Source organism: Phoxinus phoxinus (assembly GCF_949152265.1).
Source record: "Phoxinus phoxinus genome assembly, chromosome: 3".
NCBI lineage: Eukaryota > Metazoa > Chordata > Actinopteri > Cypriniformes > Leuciscidae > Phoxinus > Phoxinus phoxinus.
Genome location: NC_136878.1, coordinates 18,915,643 through 18,938,487, shown reverse-complemented (window position 1 = coordinate 18,938,487; position 22,845 = coordinate 18,915,643). Strand labels below are relative to the sequence as shown.

General features: G+C 38.2%; 1 protein-coding gene across 5 annotated transcripts in view; it reads right to left on the bottom strand.

Moving 5' to 3' along the window:
• The window catches only part of camkk1a (calcium/calmodulin-dependent protein kinase kinase 1, alpha a), a 96,107-nt gene extending 77,879 nt beyond the window's left edge, over nucleotides 1-18,228 (bottom strand). For 2 of the 5 annotated variants that reach the window (XM_079607538.1, XM_079607542.1), the window contains exon 1: nucleotides 5,076-5,700. The gene's annotated coding sequence lies outside the window, so the exon portion shown is untranslated. Of the gene's footprint in view, nucleotides 1-231; nucleotides 319-5,075; nucleotides 5,701-18,108 lie in introns of those variants that run through there. The other 3 variants (XM_079607540.1, XM_079607545.1, XM_079607544.1) reach the window with 2 other exon arrangements.
• Nucleotides 18,229-22,845: the final 4,617 nt, after the last annotated feature.

Genomic DNA, 22,845 nt, shown 5'->3' with positions numbered 1-22,845 from the left:
AAATCAGAAATGGAACATAGAATGTTCTTACACGTAATAATACACGTTCTTTCATAATACATTATCCAGGGTTAATTTATACATGTAGAAAATGACTAAACAATCCTGAATGCTTTAAAAGTAGCATTCAATGTAAGTTCATGCAACCTAATATTATTATAAAGTGTTATCAAGTTAATTTCAATGTTTATTTGGGTTTGTAATGTCTTAAAATGTCCCAACTACACTTACTTTCAAAGGTTTGTTCTGTCTTTCACGCAGCCTCTTCAAATTTCTTGCCTCCTGACACTCCAGTTCTCCGTGCTTCTCTCCCACCCTACAAAATATGTGACAGGAGCACAACAAAGGTCCTCATCAACTCTCTTTTTGTGGCCCGCCCCACCCTCTCTCGCGTCTCTCTGATTGTCTCTCGCATCTCTGACAGTAGTAAACACTATGGCTTCGCTCACTCACGCTCCAGCTCCACAAGCAGAGAAGAGGAAATAGAGGTGAGATGTGTGCGTGTGTGTTTGTGTATGCACAGAGGAGGAGTGCTACGCTACAGCACAGTATTCTCCAGTGTCTTTTATTGCTGAATCAGTGTTAACCCAAAGCAGAAGTGACATTGCTGCATTTTCTCTCTGGCAATGAGACAAGTCTGCACACAACATTGCTCCATATTGTTGTGTTCCTCTGAAGTCAACATGAAAAAAAAAAAAAAAAAAAACATTTTCATTGCACGATTTACTGTTCCTCATTTTAAAGTCACAATGAATCAGAAGACGTAGCAAGGTATTTTTTTTTTCTCTATTGTGATGTACATCTGATTAAAAACTTGCTTCTGTCTGTTGATTGTCGATTGAAAGGAGGCTTAGCCTTTGGGGTGAAGGTTAGTTCACCACAAAAAATTTAATTCTGTCATTAATAATTACCCTTATGTCGTTCCCAACCCATAAGACTTCCGTTCGCCTTCGGAACACAAATGCAGATTTTTTTATGAAATCTGAGAGCTTTCTGTTCCTCCATTGACAGTCTACATAACTACCAATTTGACGCTTCAAAAAGTTCATATTAAAAAGATCGTAACACTAATCCATATAAATCGAGAGGTTTAGTCCAAATTTTCTGAAGAGATAGGATCGCTTTATATGATGAAGAGATTGAATTTAGGCTTTTATTCACATATAAACATTCATCAATTCACACATCAGTTGTGGTAAACGGAAGTTTGCTTGACGTGCGAGAACCACTGAGGTTCATTCTCATGCGTTACACACACAGCACGTTTGAGCTTCCTCAAGAACCACTGAGGTTCATTCTCATGTGTTACACACACAGCACGTTTGATTTTCCTCAAGAACCATTGAGGTTCATTCTCATGCGTTACACACACTGAACCTCAGTGGTTCTTGAGGAAGCTCAAACGTACTGTGTGTGTAACGCATGAGAAAGTACGTTTGAGCTTCCTCAAGAACCACTGAGGTTCATTCTCATGCGTTACACACACAGTACGTTTGAGCTTCCTCAAGAACCACTGAGGTTCATTCTCATACGTTACACACACTACGTTTGAGCTTCCTCAAGAACCACTGAGGTTCATTCTCATGCGTTACACACAGTACGTTTGAGCTTCCTCAAGAACCACTGAGGTTCATTCTCATGCGTTACACACACAGTACGTTTGAGCTTCCTCAAGAACTACTGAGGTTCATTCTCATGCGTTACACACACAGTACGTTTGAGCTTCCTCAAGAACCACTGAGGTTCATTCTCATACGTTACACACACTACGTTTGAGCTTCCTCAAGAACCACTGAGGTTCATTCTCATGTGTTACACACAGTACGTTTGAGCTTCCTCAAGAACCACTGAGGTTCATTCTCATGCGTTACACACACAGTACGTTTGAGCTTCCTCAAGAACTACTGAGGTTCATTCTCATGCGTTACACACACAGTACGTTTGAGCTTCCTCAAGAACCACTGAGGTTCATTCTCATGCGTTACACACACAGCACGTTTGAGCTTCCACAAGAACCAATGAGGTTCATTCTCATGCGTTACACACACAGTACGTTTGAGCTTCCTCAAGAACCACTGAGGTTCATTCTCATACGTTACACACACTACGTTTGAGCTTCCTCAAGAACCACTGAGGTTCATTCTCATGTGTTACACACAGTACGTTTGAGCTTCCTCAAGAACCACTGAGGTTCATTCTCATGCGTTACACACACAGTACGTTTGAGCTTCCTCAAGAACTACTGAGGTTCATTCTCATGCGTTACACACACAGTACGTTTGAGCTTCCTCAAGAACCACTGAGGTTCATTCTCATGCGTTACACACACAGTACGTTTGAGCTTCCGCAAGAACCACTGAGGTTCATTCTCATGTGTTACGCAGAACGTTTGAGCTTCTGCAAGAAACTAAATAATTGGAGAAGACTAATGTTTGTACACAATAAGATCAATAACATTTAATAAACAACAATTTTCATTTCATGCTGACTTTAAAGACCTCAAGTAAATTATTATAAAAATCGTATTATTCTTTTAAAACTGACATCATTGAGGTGGGCTTTTGGATGTTAATCAATAAGGCATTATTTTAGCAGACACATGTTCAGGTCTGGCTACATTCAAGAATGTAGGCCTAACGCCCACTTTCTTCAATCCACTTCATTCCAGATAAAATCAAGTCCCTCCCTACATTTTTTTTCTCATTGAACATCCTGCTTCACACAGAAATACTTTGTAATGCAAGATTTATTCCCCTCACAAAATCCTAGAATATTGCATTACAGTCGTTTTTTTCCTTAACCATGAAAATATAGGCCTATGCATTTTAAATTACATATCACATAATATAACTGAAGATGGTCAAATAAAACCTTGTTTTCAGTCATCCTTTGGTTAGCAATTTAACAGCTTACTACCTTAGCATTGAGCTAACTGGAAAAGCACTTTTAATCAGAACAATAAAGTTAAAATTACTGAAATAAAAAAGGGTCGCAAACACATTACTGTAACAGTAAGAGGGCAATGGGCATTTTAAAATTATGAAGTTTTTAGATCAGCCTATAAACATAACTTTCAGACTCATGATAAAAGGCGGTCTAGTAGTGCTGACGTGGTGACAAAATTAAAAACAAAATTAATCTGTCATTAATGTAGTAAGAATGATGGTGTCAAATTAATATTCATATAGCTGTCTGCAAGACTGTTCTGAAAGAGCTAGTAAAATATTCACAAAAAGACTAGCACAAACTGTCTGCACTCACAGCTCAACTCTGTCTTTGGTTAGCATTTGAAAGCATACTGACTGACAGATCAGTCTGATTCTTGCTTGCATTTTAATAAAGGCTGATTATGCGTTATCAGTTTAACAAACTCACAGAGACACAGGAAGCTCACTGCATCTTCTCTCACACTCACCAGCGACTGAGCACTGCTGAAGTGCCGCCAATAGATGTATAACCTCTGAATTATTATCTCACACCCAGCTCTCAGCGGCCCCAGCGACTGGCTGGCTATGGTGCACTAAAAATGATAAGTACTGGGTCTATTAGCTTACATTTGTAGAACCGCCACCTAATTGCTAATTAAAACAGATAAGAAATGTCTGTTGTACTCTACACTCAGTATGGGGATAGAGCTGTATTTAACCACATTGTTCTATTCCCCTGCATGTTTCATGGCATTCCTGGTTGGAGAAACTGAGAAATCCTTCAAGCACAGTTGAATCAATACAGTCAATGAGGATTAGATTTACAGAGGCAGAAGGGACAGCAATCTGGTGTGTTACAGAACCAATCCAACAGGTCAATGGCATGTAATGTATATTGTTTTATAGTTCCCCAAATAATTCAGAACAAACCCTATATTATCTTACATTATATATGAAATTAGTATTATTTCATATACCCTTTTACACAAGTGACATAAATCAGGGTGTGTAAAAGCAACCTAAAACATTGATTTGCACACACACAAAGACGTAATGGGTTTTTTCACATTATATAATTATATGTAATGATTTGTAAAGTTTTTTTTTTTTAGATCAGTCATCATCCATATGCTGGCTAGAAGAAAAAAATAAGCAAAAACAGCATAAGCTGGTTGGCTGGTTCAAGCCTGGTCATTGCTGGTTTAGCACCTCGTTTTGGCCACTTGTTTAGCTGGTCAGACTGGAAAAAACTACTTGACAAGCTTAAACCAACCAGAATTAAACCAGAATAGGACAGGGATGTAACAGGTATTTAAAAAAGACATTTAGACTGAATTTACCTGTGATCAAATTAGAAAATACTATGCTGCAGGCATCCCTTGACTCCCCTCATATCTTCTTTCTGAATTGCTTGCATTGATTGCAGTCTTGTTTTATGGTGGCTGGAGATTTTTCTTCAGCCTACTGAAAAAAAATTCTCTTCATCCTCGCCATAGAAATCAATAACTATGGTGACCGCGATTGGTCGCTCCCACCCCAACCCCCACACCTCTAGTATGCGGTGTTTCCATGCTGCGTGTGTATCATCACTTTAGCAACTCGTTATCGTACTATTTAATTAAGAGGTAGTCTAATATTTGCCGGGTTTTTTTTTTTAAATAAGCTAGGCTACTTTGTCTTTATAACTTTCCTGAATAATTCAATATATTCAAATAATATGTTTTACCTCACAGCTAAATACCAACCGCGATTTGTTTATTGACGTCATTATAACGCAACACAGTATTAAAAGAAAATGACAGTGCTATAAAGAAACAACTGTAATGCTGGTTAATGCCAGTTTATTGGGCTTCCGTTCTTGCACACCCTGTGTCCCATTGCAAAACACAAATCTTTTCTGGCAGCACTACTGCTCTATACCATGAATAGGCTATACTAGCGCAATTAGTGACAAGGGGGCTCTAGGAGTAAGAAACCGCCCCTTTTTCGGCTCTCAGTCTCCACACTAAAGTAAACAGCTGCATTGTTAAAAACAGAACAGCATTGCGTTCCTGCCAAGTGCCTCGCTCGACCACTACCGCCGCCACTGTAGATGACCGAAACAAAACACTGTCACTATCTCCATGCTGATACGATAACTGCACTCACCTATCAACTTGGGTCTCGTGTCTTTTGTTCAACAATCTCCCGATCACAGCTCTTGCATTTTGAAGTTGCTTTCGATTTGGCTCTCGCAGAAGACACTCGAATTAATCTGTTTTTGATGTTTAAAAAAAAGTTTCAGTTCCAAAATCGAGCTTTTTAAAGACCCTCGGCGTGTGTCGAGGCTTCGGGAGCGTGTAGTGAGTGACAGCTGGCTTCATCAATGTCACTGACTGCTGTGTCTGCCGCTCACGGGTCTATCCGAGCAAGCATGTTTCAGCCTCTTATTCTGTTGAATTGTGTTCGGGCTTTATGGCGCGACGGAATCTCCGCATCATTTCAGTCTCTTGTGAGTCAGTTTGATGGCATATATCTGCCCCATCCCTCTTTCTCCCTCTCTTCCGCACTGCTGACAGATCCCCGACCGAGCGAGTGAGCCAGAGCAGCTTCAAACACTACAGCCCGTCACATGCTCCCGGTCATCAGCTCCCGTTTACGAGCAGCGCTACAGATCAGTCCAGTGAATTATGCGGAATTCATTTGCGCCTCTTATCATGTGTAACATTACCACGCTGAATGAAAGCTTGGATGAACTTCACGATCCATCAAACATTTCCCTTTCTTTTACTATGGGCGGGTCCTAAATGCCGCCGTGTTCATGGCACACTAGTCTCAGCTTCAGACGACACGCCCACAGCCCGCTCTCTATGTCTTATTCATATTGCACACAACAAGACTGAAAAACACTTTCTGATCAAATCTAATGGTGAGCACTACACAAAGTCCAGGACATACAGGTGTTTTTTTATACCAGCGTGGAAACTGGGTTGGTACTGGGTTAGTACACTTTTGAAATTATGAGAAAAACAAATTGGGTTATACACACCAGTCAAATGTTTTAGATCGGTAAGACTTTTAATGTTTTTAAAATTAGTCTCTTCTGCTCACCAAGGCTACATTAATATATATATATATATATATATATATATATATATATATATATATATATATATAAGAAACTAATATTGTGAAATTACAATTTAAAATGACTGTTTTCTATTTGAATATATTTGAATATGTAATTTATTTCTCTGATGAAAGCTGAATTTTCAGCATCATTACTCCAGTCTTCAGTGTCACATGATCCTTCAGAAATCGTTCTAATAAGCTGATTTTATGCTAAAAAATTGTTTTATTATTTTCAATGTGTTAAGCAGTTGTGTACAATTTGTGTTTCTTTGATGAATAGAAAGTTCAAAAGAACAGCATTTATTTCAAATATAATCTTTTCAAACATTATAAATGTCTTTACTGTAACTTTTGATCAATTTAACTCATCCTTGATGAATAAAAGTATTGATTGTTCCCGCAAAAATAAAATAAAAATTCTTACTGACCCCAAACTTTTTAAGGGCAGTGTTTAATGTTACAAAAGCTTTCTATTTTAGATAAATGCTGTAAAACTATTTATTCATTAAAGAATCCTGAAATAAAAATGTAAAAAAAAAAAATCTGTTTTCAACATTGATAATAATCATAAATGTTTCTTGAGCATCAAATCATCATATTTGTATGGGTTGAAGCATAGGAGGAAGCAGGATCCACGTGCAATAGGTATTTATTAAATAAACTCAAAAGTTCACAAATTACAGACTTCGACTAAGGAACAGGATAGGGAACAACACAAACCAACAAACAAAGTTAAGAACCCACAAAGACTGAACAAGACACTGGGCTTAAATATACAGGCAATCAAGCTTAAAGGGATAGTTCACTTTGAAATAAAATGTTGGTATGTTTTAGCTTACCTCAAGGGCATCCAAAGATGTAGGTGTCTTTTTTTCCGCAGTAGTTTCAATTTTGATATTTTTAGGTCAAACCGTTCTTGTCTGACAGTCATATCATGCAGGTCTATGGTCATTGTCTCAAAGAGCATACACAGAGTCCAAATTAAAACAATTCCCCATCGTCCAAATTAAACAAATCCCCATCGTAAGTACACATTGATGGCCTAAGACACGAAACGAGCGGTTTATGTGAGAAAACGAACGGTATTTATATCGTTTTTACCTCTTATAACACAGCCACGTCCAAGTGATCTGAGGGCGCGGGCGCTTCCTTCTGTGTGACGTGTACGCAGACTGGTGCATATAGATATATATACACTAGATTTCGCATTAAAGACATTCGTTCCAATGAACTGCCGTAGCCAAGGCGACATCTAGTGTAAACATCTATGCACCAGTCTGCGCACACGTCACACACCAGGATGCGCTCGAGCCCTCAGATCACTTGGACGTGGCTGTGTTATAAGAGGTAAAAACGATATAAATACCGTTCGTTTTCTCACATAAACCGCTCGTTTCGTGTCTTAGGCCATCAATGTGTACTTACGATGGGGAATTGTTTAATTTGGACGATGGGGAATTGTTTTAATTTGGACTCTGTGTATGCTCTGAGACAATGACCATAGACCTGCATGATATGACTGTCAGACAAGAACGGTTTGACCTAAAAATATCAAAATTGAAACTACTGCGGAAAAAAAGACACCTACATCTAGGATGTAGTTTGTATTAATGATGAATGATATCTGTGTATGGAAATGTATGTTTGTGGTGAGAAGTGAATGTAATAAAGCGCTTTATGACTAACTTAACGTAGCTAACGTTACATGTCTGTGAAAGGCACCGGGGTCGGAAACCTTTTTGACCAAAGAGACATTTTTTCATTTTTGGATAATGCATTTTTCCAAAAGAGCCACAGTAAAAAAAAAAAAAAAAAAACGGTCCATAGACAACTAAAAACAAACAAATATTCAGCAAACAATAAATAAGTTGCAATATGGAATTAATTGTGCAGGGCTTTCACTGTGAGGTTGAGTTACCAAGTGATGAGCATAAATCCTCTTTTGTGTGCGTGTGTGTGTGAGAGAGAGTGAATGCACACAGTATTTACATCTGCTGTGTTTACGTGAATACTCGACTTGGCATTAGGGATGCATCGATCCGATATTCAGTATCGGTATCGGTATCGGCTCCGATACTGACATTTTTGCCAGATCGGGTCTCGGTCAGACGAGGCCGATCCAAATCCGATATTGTGCGTATACTATTCTGTGCTATTGTTAAGCCCCACAAAAGGCACAAAAACATTATAAAGCACCATAAAGTTGTCGTGCACTATATTATAAGTGTTCTGAAGCCATTATATAGTATAATGTGAGATAGAAATTTATATTTAAGTAATTCAATTTTAGATCACGTACACTTTTCCCTCCGCTGCGGCTGTCAGTCATTCTCCATTCAGCATCAAGCAGCGCGTCGCGTTCGGTTACGAGTCAACACGATGAAAAACTCTCTCCAAGATGATTCAATGTTACTATAATTATACTTGATCTGTAGATAAAGGTCTATGGTTTTGCATTAAACAACTTTATCTTGCTGTACTTTATTGCTGTACCTTAATCATGTTACTTTCTACCGGGTGTCTCTCACAACACTGGAGTCAGAGCACTAACGTAACTGTTCTTCACGCGTACAGTAACTGACATTTAAAACTGTTAAAAGAAAATGCTCAATAAACTATTGCATAGATAGATAGATACTGTATAATACACTACGCATCAATATGCCTTTCCTTTGTGATTTGAACTTTTTAATGCGGACTCGACGCGCTGCGCGCTGTGACTCGTGTTGCTTCAAGCGCATCATTCTGCGCTCGAGATGCGCATAAGCGCTGTGTGCCGCACTGTATAGAGCTGGTAAGTCCCGCCCCCTCCGTGAAACCCCGCTGGACCTCAAAGTTGAAAAAGCGTCAATGCAAGTGAATGGGAGAAAATAATTATTTTCTGGTCCCGTTTGAATTGTGCCATGAATGTGAACATATGTTGTCTGTGAATTTTTTATATAATCTTTCATGTTACAAGTTTGACAGTATATGGTATGATTCGTCGGCTAGCAGTTGTGGAAAAGACATAACGAGAAAGACTACATGTCGCTTATGTGACGTCACCCCATGAAGTTGACTTACCCGTGGTTTTCGCCAACCTCAACGATTTTGTCCTCTCTCTGAAAGAAGGCGGTGAAGTGCACCAAAGACAGCCATGTCTAGCGGGATCCGTGAGCTAGAGCCGTGAGCTAGTGTTGTTGACGTTTCAAACGCGCCGAAAGCAGCGCCGAGTTGTAGTCCACAAAGTGCTCTCACACAAAGTCTACCCGTATCAAACTTCTACCCGCTAAATTGTAGCATTCTTCACACGAAAGGTTATATAAAAAATTCACAGACAACATATGTTCACATTCATGGCACAATTCAAACGGGACCAGAAAATAATTATTTTCTCCCATTCACTTGCATTGACGCTTTTTCAACTTTGAGGTCCAGCGGGGTTTTACGGAGGGGCGGGACTTACCAGCTCTATAGAGCATCACAGTCCCGCCCACAGCCCGAGAGAGCTCTGGTGCCGGAAGTAAATTTCCCATTCATTTCTCCCATTGACTTTTGGAAAAATCTGTATCTAAAGAGTTTTAGAGCATGTCTGAGGATAACCAGCTACGGCTGAACTCATAAGCATACAACATATCATTTCGAGTGAAAAAACGAAGAGAAAATCCAAAAAAAGGCAAAGGTACAAGACTGTGTACATATTTTCATTTCCGAGCGAAGGAACTACTCATCCCATAAACCACCGCGCCTCACTGAAGTCGACTGAAGCCAACCGCGAAAAAGCCTTTTGAGTGAATTTTATATAGTGAATGTGTAGTTAATAGCAGTTATTTCAATAGTAATCGTGTAAATAAAAATAATAGTGTTTTATATAGGTATTGTGTATTGAATTTTATATTTATCATCGTGTATTTTATATTGTGTGCGTGTGTGAAAGCGGTTAACGATAGCGTTAGCAACATGGTGCAGTGCTTTGTACCTGACTGCAAATCACCGCTCAGTCTCACTGTACGTTCACACCGCCGCCGGCGAGAGCGGCAAAATTCGCTCTCGCCGCCCTGCCATCGACGCCGTGAGATTCGGGGACTCTCTGACGCTCTGACGTATATTTTAGAATGCGTGATTTTTTTAAAAACTTTATTTAAAGGAGCCACAAAGCAAATAAGAACTGAACATAAATCAGTATCCTATTTTGTGCATTCTGGCCACACGTAGGGTATAAATTAACCTATTAAAATATTTTAAATGTGAAAGTAACAAAACACCAACAATTTCAGACACCTTTTACATTCGTCGTTCTTTTTATTAATGTCCCTGTATGTAAACAGGGACACGTCGTACAATAACGGGAAACCCGCAACAGAAATGATTAACTTTTCCTCCATTTGGCTTAGGAACTAATGTGGTCGGAACCTAAGTTTACAGGATTGTGTTCTCTGTTATCCTCTCAGGCGGAAGACTTCTACATTCCGATTGGTTGCCGCCGAACCGCGTCATAGCTTATTACCATAAAGTTGACTTGATTTCAACTCTTCTCGCCGCTCTCGCCGTCCAAGACGCGCCGCGCCGCTCTCGCCGGAGCTCGCCGCCGGAGCTCGCCGCCGGCTCTCATTGAAAATGAATGGCTTCCGGCCACTTTGACGCTCTCGCCGCGTGCGGTGTGAACGCTCAGTCAGTCGTCAACACATGTGTGTTCAGTCAGTGTGTAGTTTGTGTGTTTATTTCAAAGCCCTTTATGACACAGGACACTCTGCTGACAGGACAGGTTGAGGTCCATGCTCATTTTCATGAAGTTATAGTTCATTCTTAATTGTAATAACATTTAATGTATTTTCTTAATATCCACAACGAGTGTAAATTAAAAAGTGATGGTCAGCAAACCAGAAAGTGCACAGCGCCACCGGTCTGATGCTTGGACCGGTGCATGGTCTGCTCTTGGACCATCATATTCAGTTTATTAACTTGCCATGAATTATTATACAAATGTTCAGTAAATGCATGAAGAGGTAACGTTATGCCTAGGTTAAATATTGTTTTGACAGTGGCATCATAAAATGCTTGATATGACTCATACCATATGAAGGCTACAGTAGCCTATCTAAAGTGAACGATAAGTAAGGGATAATGTAAAGCGAGGCGGTTGTTATAGCGAATACAACTCCCGAAAGGCTAACGTTAATTAACGCTATGAGCCCGACGCGAAGCGGAGGCGTCTTGAATCAGCCTGTATTCGCTATAACAACCAACTCGCTATTATCCCGCTTATTACATGGCTACCTACCAAATAAATCAATAATTTGACACAAAATATTAATTAAAAAAGGAATGTATTGATTTAAAAACTATTTATATGGCTTCCGCTAAAGAAAACAGTCCGTTCCGTCTCTTCTGTTAGAATCCTGCTTCCATGGCAACGCTCTGTTTTTTCCACGGACCTTCGCGGGGTTTACACGATTTCCACCAATCAGATGCATCACTGTGGGATTGTTTAGGATTGTGGGTAATGAAGTACTTATCCAAGACATCGCGAATAAAAGGCATTTATCTCAAAACAAGGTTAGTGCCCCATGAACTTTTGGCGTTTATATGAGCATATACAATCGCTTAGTACAGCCGTTGCTGGTTTTAAGTCTACCATGTATGGTTACGTTTTTATGGCTTATACCCCAAATGTCTATGGAGAAATTGTATTGAATTTTTACTTCCGGCACCGGCTGTGGGCGGGACTGTGATGCTCTATTGGGGCCTTTCATATCATAATGGCCTTTCTAGTTCTGTCCTATCTATCATTTGTTGCTGCCTCATTAAACCGCTGTGCTATACATTTAAAACATGTCTCAATTTTATAGTAGGCCTAGGCTATAAAATAAAATAATTATTAATCTTTTTGATTTTTGTTATCTTGTTTTTCATGAATGTATTTTACAACAATACAAAGAGCAATGTGTAACGTTTTACCAAATTTAGTGTTACACTTATTGTCTCATATTTGTTCCTCACTAAATGTTTTTTTCAGGTTCAGATTTAATACAATTATTGTGCACTTGTGATTTGGCTAAATTTTACTGCTGAATTATCCACTAATCTAGTTTATAATAGCATTTTTGTCACAGATTATGATCATATTTTTTTTGATTTGTTGTTTTTCTTTATAATGAAGTTGTCTGTAAGTAGATTGTGTTTACCACACAAAAGAGTGATTATCAGTTCAACACACAGAATTATAGAAATTCTACTTGATTAAAAAGAAAAAACTGTGCTGGTATTGGATTGGTATCGGTATCGGTCGATACTCAGAATGTTTGGTATCGGATCGGATCGATTCTGAAAAAATGGTATCGTTGCATCCCTACTTGGCATTTTGAAATATTTCTGTTTATTTGGCCGTTTAGGCGTGCAACCGAAGACAAAGGCTACTGTGCTTGCTTGTCCGTGTTGCGGTCGGAGCGCGCGCGCAGCGTCTTGTCAGTAGAGTTCAGTTCTCTTTCGCGACTTATCGCGCTTTTAATATTTATTTTCACTATAAAGCACATCCTGTTCTTTTCTTTCTCATTAATTCATGTTTTGTTATTATTAACTTTAAACAGAATCGTCAACTGAAATCTGCGCGGATTATTACGACATATTTATAGGACATAAAGGGTCTCTGAGGCAAAAGTGAAAGTACCAGCGGTCAGCGGATGAAATGTCTCTTTGCGCAGTAAAAGTACCCGTTTCAATAAAATTATTTATATACAGATCTTCTTCTTCTATAACAGAATGTCTTATCAGTATACAGACAACAACAGAACACTTTTTCGGCATGATTTGCTGAAGGTTTTGCGCTCGTTTGTCTTCCGCTTCGTGTTGCTTAATGGCGGGCGCTTGTTTGTTTTACCCTTCGCCGGTTGCTATGCACAAGTTAGAAATTCTAGTATCGTGACAACACTAGACGACACTGCAACTTTATGACATGGAGTCTGCTGCTAATACTAGGAAACGACTAGCACAACACAGACTCCAACACAAACTCCACATAATAATAAAAAACAAAAGAAAGCACGCGCACGAGCACTCGCTTGTAAACGTATTGGTTGCAATCTGAAAAATCACCGCTAGATGCCGCTGAAAACTCCATACAGCCCCTTTAAAATATACTCAGAATCTCATAGATGGTAAAAGGTTAAAACACACACACACACACACACACACACACACCAGTATAATGGTACAGTACATTTAGTACATATAGTAGGTCATCAGCGTATGTATATACAAAATGGGCATGGGCACATAAAGTAAACTGAATTTTTTCTGAAGTTGATGGCAGAATGGTATCCAGAACATAGCAGAAATAATCTCCCACCTCCTATGAGACTGTAAGATTAAATTAAAGAAAACCTGATCTAAAGCTGTAATAATGCTTTTCATTTACAGCTATTTGAACCTTTTGGAAGGCTAGGTAGCTAAACAAACAACTTTATGGTCGAGTGTCTATAAATTTGAGAGGCAATAGCATCATGCCCCATGGGTAATGACAAGTGAGTTCATTTATTCAAAGGTCAAACCCATCTGTTCCTTTTACTTTTGCCTATTACAGACTAATCCGAGTCTACAAGATGGTCTGCTATAAGTAATGGGTGGTGAAGTAAGTTAGCGTGTGCATATGCCAGCGGGAATAGAGGCTGTGTTGCACATAATGCTGAGCAAGGAGCTTTAAAAAGAAAATCCTTGTCTTGAGGGAGAGTTTGGAGATCATCATCACAGCACTTGCCATGGTGCTCAAGGTGCATAGAGGACATGCATACAATCAAATGCACAACTGCCATTATGTAGACCATCTCTCTCACACACACACACACACACACACACCAAAATTAATTCACTTTTACACACATACACAAGGACTCATTGTAGCTACTGTGCAATTTTCTTTTTTCCTGCCGTTTCTCTCTCACCTTTTACCATCTATGAGTGTATCCTTGCGAGCTCCATTCAGTCCTTTCATAAAAATACTCTGAATGTCTGCTGTTGAGTTTGCTATGACTCATACCAATAATTTACACCAATGCTTTTAATATGCTCTTATTGCCACCAAATGGAGGAGAGAGAGAGAAAGAGAGAGAGAGAGAGGGGGGGGGGTAATAGACAGAGAAACAAGAGATAGATAAAGAGGTAGAAAAAAAGATAGGGAAGCAAAGGAAAGAGGGATTGGGTGGCAGAGTGATTTATCAAGCTGAAGGAAGAAGAAATCGGAAAAGCGGATCCTTAAGCCACGAGCACAACAGTGAAAACAGGCAGCTTTAGAAACATGCATGTCTGGCCATTGAGAGAGAGGAGAAGAAAAGGCAATATGATGGCATTATTGCATCATTTCTCAGTGCAGCCTCACAGATTAGCATAAACTATAATATGTGGCCCTTTATTTTTATCTGCATGAAGCCAATTAGAATGCCCATAATGAAGCATTACATGCACCAAAGTGTATTATTATGTTTAACAGTGAGATCCATGTATGATCAAATACACATTATAAAATATGGTTTCCACAAATGGACAATCAGTCAATAATGATACCGACAAACAAAAACAAAAAAACTCAGCAAATTGCAGAAAAACCCCCAACAGAAAAACAAACCAAAACAAAGCTTCATTTTGATATGGACTGCAAAATAAATAAATTGCGTAATAAAACAGTAAGTGAATAATATGTTGATTCTGTAAATGCTCTGACCGGTTCAGTTCAGTGAAAGCAGACCGATTCCCAAACCAGTAACACGTCTTTTTGAACTTTTATTATTAATAGAACCATGCAGCGTTCGTTCAGGAATCACACTACACTGGTCATGCTGTATCTGTCTGTATATGTTTTTAAAATCACTAAAAAGAACCCGCTCGTATAAGAGTCATTCGTTCGGGAATCAGACTACCGGTACACTGGTTACAATGTTTTTGATTCAATAAAAAGAACCAGCACATAAAATACATTAGTTTAGTAATCAGAATGGTTGCACTGAATATTTTTGGTTCACTAAAAAGAACCGGTTCATAAAGTAACTATGAACACTGGTTGCACTCATAGATATACATATCAAAGGCTAGATGTCTTACGGCGGAGTCTCTAACGCCATGACCCGGTGGCCATCTTGTCGCAGGCAAGCTTTCTGGCGGGCTCTGTGGTACCCCCTATGGTGGTACCTGATGTAAGGTGAGTGATCTGCACGAACACAAATACTCTTAGTCTTATCTCGCTGAAATCTTGACTGATTTACAAACGGTTTGGTTTATTACAAACGTTAATAACGTGGCTATAATTCTGGATGCTTGAACATGGTGAAATATATAATATTATAATTATTCATAAGTATGCATGCAGTGTCATAACTACATCTCTGATATTTATAACAAACCAACCCGTTTGAAAATTGAGCCAGTTATGGTTATTTAAAAAGTACATGCACCATTAAAACACAATGTTACGAGTGAGCGAGCTGACTGTGATAAATTGGCCTCCAGGTGCGGACGTCGACCTCCATTGGCCAGCAGCGCAGACAAGACATCTAGCCTTTATTATGTATATCTATGGTTACACTGTGTTTTTGATTCACTAAAAGGAACCGGCTCATAAGTCACTCGTTTGGGAATCAGACTTCCATTGTCTTGCTGTATGTTTTAAATCTAAAAAGCAGTGGTGTAAAGTAGGCTATTTGAGTAAATGTAATAGTTATTTATAGTTATAATGTAGTAGTATATTTTGGCTACTTTGTAATTTGACTGAGTATCAAAGATATTAGCCACTTTTACTCTCTACTTGACTATTTTTTTTTATATATAAGGATATCTTTACTCCAGAGTAAAGATCATCAGATCAACATCAACGGGCAACATCAGAGCCCGTCTACGGAGAGCCTGGCCACTCCCTATTAAAGGGATAGTTCACTTTAAAATTAAAATTCTGTCATCATTTACTCACCCTCAAGTTGTTTCAAACCTGTATTAATTTATTTCTTCTGTTGAACACAAAGAAAGATATTTTGAAGAATGTCAGTAACCAAACAGTAGTCTGTACCCATTGACCCATATTTTTTTTTCCTACTATGGAAGTCAATGGGTACAGACTACTGTTTGGTTACTGACATTCTTCAAAATATCTTTCTTTGTGTTCAGCAGAAGAAATAAATTAATACAGGTTTGAAACAACTTGAGGGTGAGTAAATGATGACAGAATTTAAATTTTAAAGTGAACTATCCATTTAAGTCCGAATTTTGGTTGTAGTTCCACCAGAGTTCCACTGGGGGCGATCGCCCGAGTGCAAAATTCTCTTGGTCGGCGTTACGTCACAAATCATGTGACTTGCATAGCAACAAGCCGCCGCCATGTTCGAAGGGTAAAACAAACCGAAGGCTAAGCCCGAGGTAAATCAAAAAGGTATCTATTCACAGAAGTTTTGCTGTGGATTATGTCAGTTATGGATACTAACGTAGTACTTTGTATTAATGATGAATGATATCTGTGTATGCAAATGTATGTTTGTGGTGAGAAGTGAATGTAATAAAGCGCTTTGTGACTAACTTAACGTAGCTAACGTTACATGTCTGTGAAAGGCACCGGGGTCGGGAACCTTTTTGACCAAAGAGACATTTTTTCATTTTTGGATAATGCATTTTCCCAAAAGAGCCACAGTAAAAAAAAAAACAAAACGGTCCATAGACAACTAAAAACAAACAAATATTTGTGAACGAATTAATTGTGCAGGGCTTTCACTGTGAGGTTGAGTTACCAAGTGATGAGCATAAATCCTCTTTTGTGTGCGTGTGTGTGTGTGAGAGAGTGAATGCACACAGTAGCCTACATCTGCTGTGTTTACGTGAATACTCGACTTGGCATTTTGAAATATTTCTGTGTTTATTTGGCCGTTTAGGCGTGCAACCGAAAACAAAGGCTAATGTGCTTGCTTGTCCGTGTTGCGGTCGGATGCGCGCGCGCAGCGTCCTGTCAGTTCAGTTCTCTTTCGCGACTTATCGCGCTTTTAATATTTATTTTCACTATAAAGCACATCCTGTTCTTTTCTTTCTCATTAATTCATGTTTTGTTATTAATAACTTTAAACAGAATCGTCAACTGAAATCTGCGCGGATTATTACGACACATTTATAGGACATAAAGGGTCTCTGAGGCAAAAGTGAAAGTACCAGCGGTCAGCGGGTGAAATGTCTCTTTGCGCAGTAAAAGTACCCGTTTCAATAAAATTATTTATTAAAATTTATAAAGCCAACTTTTACATTTTCGCCGCTGTTCTAGAATGTTTTTAACCAGCTTGAATCCCAGTGCAGGAGCTGTAACGTTAGGTTACCAGAAACGTAACGTTAAGTGGTTAGCTGATTGCTGCGGTGACTCGTGACACTCGCGAACAGCACTGAACACGTACTTTTGCCGGTACAACTTTAATATTAATATTATCATAAACTTTTCATTAACTTCAGTAGGCTGTACTAGGCTACAACAAGGGAATTGTAATTGGTTGCTTTTTCTGCAGAGAGCCGATCTCTGTTGATGTGTCTTAATTGTTTCATCGATGGTTTGGTAACGGGTGAGAGACCTTGCGAGCCACATGATTTTTGCAGATCAGATCTTCTTCTTCTATAACAGAATGTCTTATCAGTATATAGACAACAACAGAACACTTTTTCGGCATGAATTGCCGAAGGTTTTGCGCTCGTTTGTCTTCCGCTTCGTGTTGCTTAATGGCAGGCGCTCGTTTGTTTTACCCTTCGCCGCGTTGCTATGCGCGCGCAGTGCATTATGGGAGTAAAAGTCCCGGATGTCCGACCTCGAGAATGAATGGGAGTATATGGAGCTAGACGGCTAAATTTGTCTCTTTCACCCGATTGCCGTTGAGAAATCTCAGATGTGATTGTAGGTGTTGCAAGTTCAACATGGGTTATAGGTCGAAAGTTGAATGAACGAGTACTTATAACCTTTCGATTTCTTACAGGTTGAGTTGTTGTTGCCGATAACAACACGCATTGTGTCATCCGAAGTGGGACCAGAATGTCTTCTAACAAAAACTCTTCTAGCACGTGTATTTACCTTACAGTCTATGGTATTTACCTGTGTCAGCTGTGTTGTCGATGCCTCGAGAGAAAAAGTGCAGAGCGCGAAAGCACCGACCAAAGTGACTGAAGGATTGCCGTAAAGCAGTATCTCTGGTCGTACGATCACGATGTGTATGACGTCATTGACATTTTAAAAGACTTTTTAAAGCAAATAAGTGACTCTAAAAAATATAACACCCAGCAATGTGTAATTTCTTTGCATCTCCTTTTCGAATACAACATTCAAATTCAAATTCAAAAAAAATTATATCTTGAAATAGTGGATTTTGAGGGGTATAGCTCCATAGACCTCCATTCATTCTGCACTCGTCCTGTGAGCGCCCTCATGTGGAACCAGAGTGGACCTGCAACCAGTTTTTTCTGCAGCAGTTTATTTCTGCTACAAAAGAAGTGATATCGCCATCTACAGGGTATTGAAGCTACTGTATTTTGTTCATGTTGCTTTGCTACATGTAGTTTGTTCTTGTCAATAAGGCTTTACGTGAATGTGAGTGCCTTAGCACTAGATGCTGAATCATAAGTGTTTCATATGAGATGAGGACATGGCTGCAGCCAGCGGCTTTGACTATTTCATTTTACTTATTTTATTTATCCATTATATTAAAGAGACCCTTTTGAATGATATTGGTTTACTTATGCCCTTTTTGAGCATTTGAGCTGAACGAAGACTTTTTGTTTGTTGATGTTTAAGAGTCTGTTGTGTCCACCTTGATGCATCACATGTCAACTGCTTCTTGTTTTTTACTGGCATAGGTGTTGAGGATTACTACATCGTTTAGGCTACATTCAGTATGAGTAAACTGTTAAAAGGGATACTTTAAGACTTTTACTCAAGCAATATTGGAATTGATGACTTCTAACTTGTAATGGAATAATTTTCGCTGTGAGGTAGGCCTATCTCTACTTTTGCTCAAAGTCCCCCTGTAGTCAATCCTTTTATCCCTTAAAACTCACCTTTGATAACCAAAATTACATTTAAAAGTTTTTTCTTTGAAATAGCTTCTTAAGTTGATAACTTTCTATTTTAATAATTTCTTAAAATAGCTTGAATGTAACTCCACACCCACCCCATTTAGTATAAGCGGTTCTATGAATATGCAAATTAGCCCCGCTCTTTCACTCGTTGATGATCACACATTGATGTGATTGGTTACAAGGTAGTTTGTGACGTCAGAAACACCAGCGATTTTAAACCGTGTTTTTGAGGCTGTCTTTGTTTCACTGCAGTTTGAAGGAGAAAATACTCAGCAATGGTGTTGACTTATGAATTTGCACATGGTTTGTTTTAAGGCATATTAAAAACACCACACGGACATATAAACAACATTGAAAACGCGATTTTTACTTTTCCCCCCTTTAAATACGGAATTCAGGTACTACACCTCTGCTAAAAAAAATGGCTCATAAGAGTCATTTTTGATGATTTCTTTTGTCATTGTGAACACTTGTACACTGTGCAGTTATGTAAAAAGTGGTCTAAAGACAATAATGATTGTAAATATACTACAGGCTAAATATACTCTTAAAGGCAGTGTTTAGTTAAAGACGAGATGACACAGATAACATCAACACAGATTAATTATAGGGTCATTATTAACGGAAAACAAATTATGCCGCTGAATCACTCACACCTTTTCTGAGCATGCAAAATCTTTGTTTAGATGGTATTAGTTCAATGATGTGGTTCCAAATATATTACATCTGAATAGAAAACATCTGGAAAAACAGGAATATTAATAATGTGCAGTTATTTATATTGAATAAGGTGTTTTGGTGCATGCCTATTAAGGGATCATAGCTAGCCTGGGAAAAAGAATGAAGCCAGTATCTAAAAAAAATAGGCATATTTTTTAATATGGTTCTGGCATACTGTTATCTAATCCTAATATTAGACATTAAATGTGCATGCTACCAATCTACGCAAGATGGTATATATATTCGCTAAACTTTACAGCAACATTAAAAGAACATTTCACTAAAAATGCAAAATATTGTCATACTCACCCTCATGTTGTTTCAAACCTGTACGGTTTTCTTTCTTCTTCAGAGCAAAAAAAGAAAAAAAGATTCACAACAGAATTCATTGAATTTCATGTTTTTAGTTTTTTTCCTTCAAAATAACCTCTTTTTTGCTGCGGTCACCTGTGGTCTGCTCCTGAAACCTGCCATAGTGCAAATAAGGGCCTATTCAAATAAACACATCAAACACAACCATACATGCAATGTACACTATAAAAATGGGAGTTTACAAAACACTTTTGATGCAATACAAACTTAATTATTAAAACTACTTTATAGAAACTGAAGTTATTAAAAAGACGATAGCTATTTTAATTCTACGAATGCTGGGTGGATTTAAAGTATTGCTATGCAAAGTTAACAATTGACTATTTCACTATCAACTGACAGCAAACTGTAATTTAAAGGGGAACTTACATGAAATAGAAAGTAAAGGTGATATAACAGATGTGTTATCATTGTTATTTGTGGTAGGACACTTAAAACAGCTGAAGTAGGTACAAGGGGGGGGGGGGGGGGGGGGGGGGGTCATCTATGGGGAAAACAGTGATATTAATTTGTTGTTTTGTTACTAGGGCGGTCCGTGACGTCACTGGCATAGGCTACCTTGACAGCTCCAGCAAAAAAAATAAACTCCAGCAAAATGAACAAACTGTCCATACTGTTAAAATGAGTCTGTTCAGTCAGAGTAGCAGTAGAGTAGCCTCCTGACATAACGTTGGTAGCCCATGCCAGTGACGTCATCGAACACGGCTGCGCTCTGATAGCAACAAATGTAAATTTCAGTATTGGGGAAAACCTTCATTATGTTTTGTTTTTAATATTATTTTTGAATGAATTTGTTTACAATTTTAATAACCAACATGTTATCGAATTATATTTTGTTCGTTTTAGTTCCCATTTAAGTCATCAATTCCATTTTTACGCACTTCTGAATTTGTGCAGTGTTTCAGGAACAATGCATGTATTTTGCTTGATGTTAGATGTTGCTTGATGTTGCACACTGAATTCCAAAGTCTGTTGCTGTCTATTTTTATGCTGTCTGGATCTGGTTTCTGCCCTTCTTGGTCAGGTCTTGTAACAGACATTTAAATCTCAATGGGAACAAGCTAATTAAATAATGGTTTAATAAAACACACAAGCTAGACAGACGTCTTGCGATTTAAACTAATAAACCCATGAAAGACAGGGGCCTAGGCTATATTGCGGTTAGTTCCTTCCTACACATTTTCCATTTAAAATGTCCAAACCTCCCTGTGTTTTTCAAACCATACTTTACATAAATGGTTCATACAGCATTATTTTCAGCATTATATTTGGTACATAGTAGTTATCTGTAAATATTTTATTTTCTGTTTTTTATTCATTGGTTTTCTTGAATTGATAACATGCGCTTACGTTACATGATGAATAGAAACCTAAGACACTTTATAACCTGCATAATAACCTCTGACACATCAGTCTGATATGTAAATGTGGTTTGATGTTGCACAATCACCAGACAGCAAAGTACATTCTGATTTAAATGAGAAGTTTAAAGAGACCTGCTTATGGTAAAGACAAACAGTTTTGCATAATATATATGTGTGCCTTGAATTAATTCAGTCATGTTTGACAATCACTGAAGGATCACTAAACATTTGGCACGAAAACACTGTATGATAATTGTATTTTTTGAAAATCTTAATTTTATATTTAAAAAAACCCTGAATGGGGCAATAGTCTGGAAACACAATTTTTCCATATTCTGTATGGGCATCTAGACCTGGAAATTACTCAAATTAAATTCCATACTTTTCCAAACTGCGTAGGAATCCTATGCAAAAGGCCTAATTCCACTGCTGTTCAAAAGTTTGGGGATCATGATTTTTTTTTTCAAAGAAATACATTTATTCAGCAAGAATGCATACATTTTTCAAACTTTACAGTAAAGACATTTTACAAAATATTTATATAAAGGCTGTTCTTTTCTTTATTCATCAAAGAATTCTGAAAATAAAGTAGGCCTACCACTACTGTTTCCAGAAAAATATTAAGCAGCAAAACTGATTCCAGCATTTGTAAATTTTTTACATTTTTAGTTTAAATTGTAATTTCACAATATATATTTTTTTAAATCAAATAAAAATAAGCAAAAGAGCCTTCTTTAAAAAAAAAAAAAAAAATCTTACTGACCCCAAACTTAATGAACGGTAATGTAGGGCTACTTCTAACTGAACCTTATAATATGTTGAAATCAAGTTATTAGGATGTTCAATAGAGATACAGCTAACAAACTGTCTTATTTACAATGAAAAATCCTTTGATTCCACCTAGAGTGTCTTCTAATAGAATGGTTTTTAATTTGCAATCAGGTGAGCTTAGAAACATACTGCCTCAATGAGGGTTGTCCGAGTACACCCACCCACCATATCTCCATGGCTTTGCTGTTTCTCACTCGCAGACTTCATTATGTGGAGATCTTCTCTGGTTCTTCCAAATCCTCTCTCGACTGTACCAGCGGACTTAACCGTTTCTCTCCACTCAAACCCTATATATCCTTCTAGCATTTCTCTGAGGAACCACATGTTAGCGGTGCAGAATACTTGATGAACGGTGGAGAACTACGAGAAAAGGCTAGCCTACTTGAAGTTGAAATTATTTAAATAATTCTATAACATCATTAAAAATCTCACTGTGTCTGTGTAGAAAGACAGGTTCATATGTGACTATG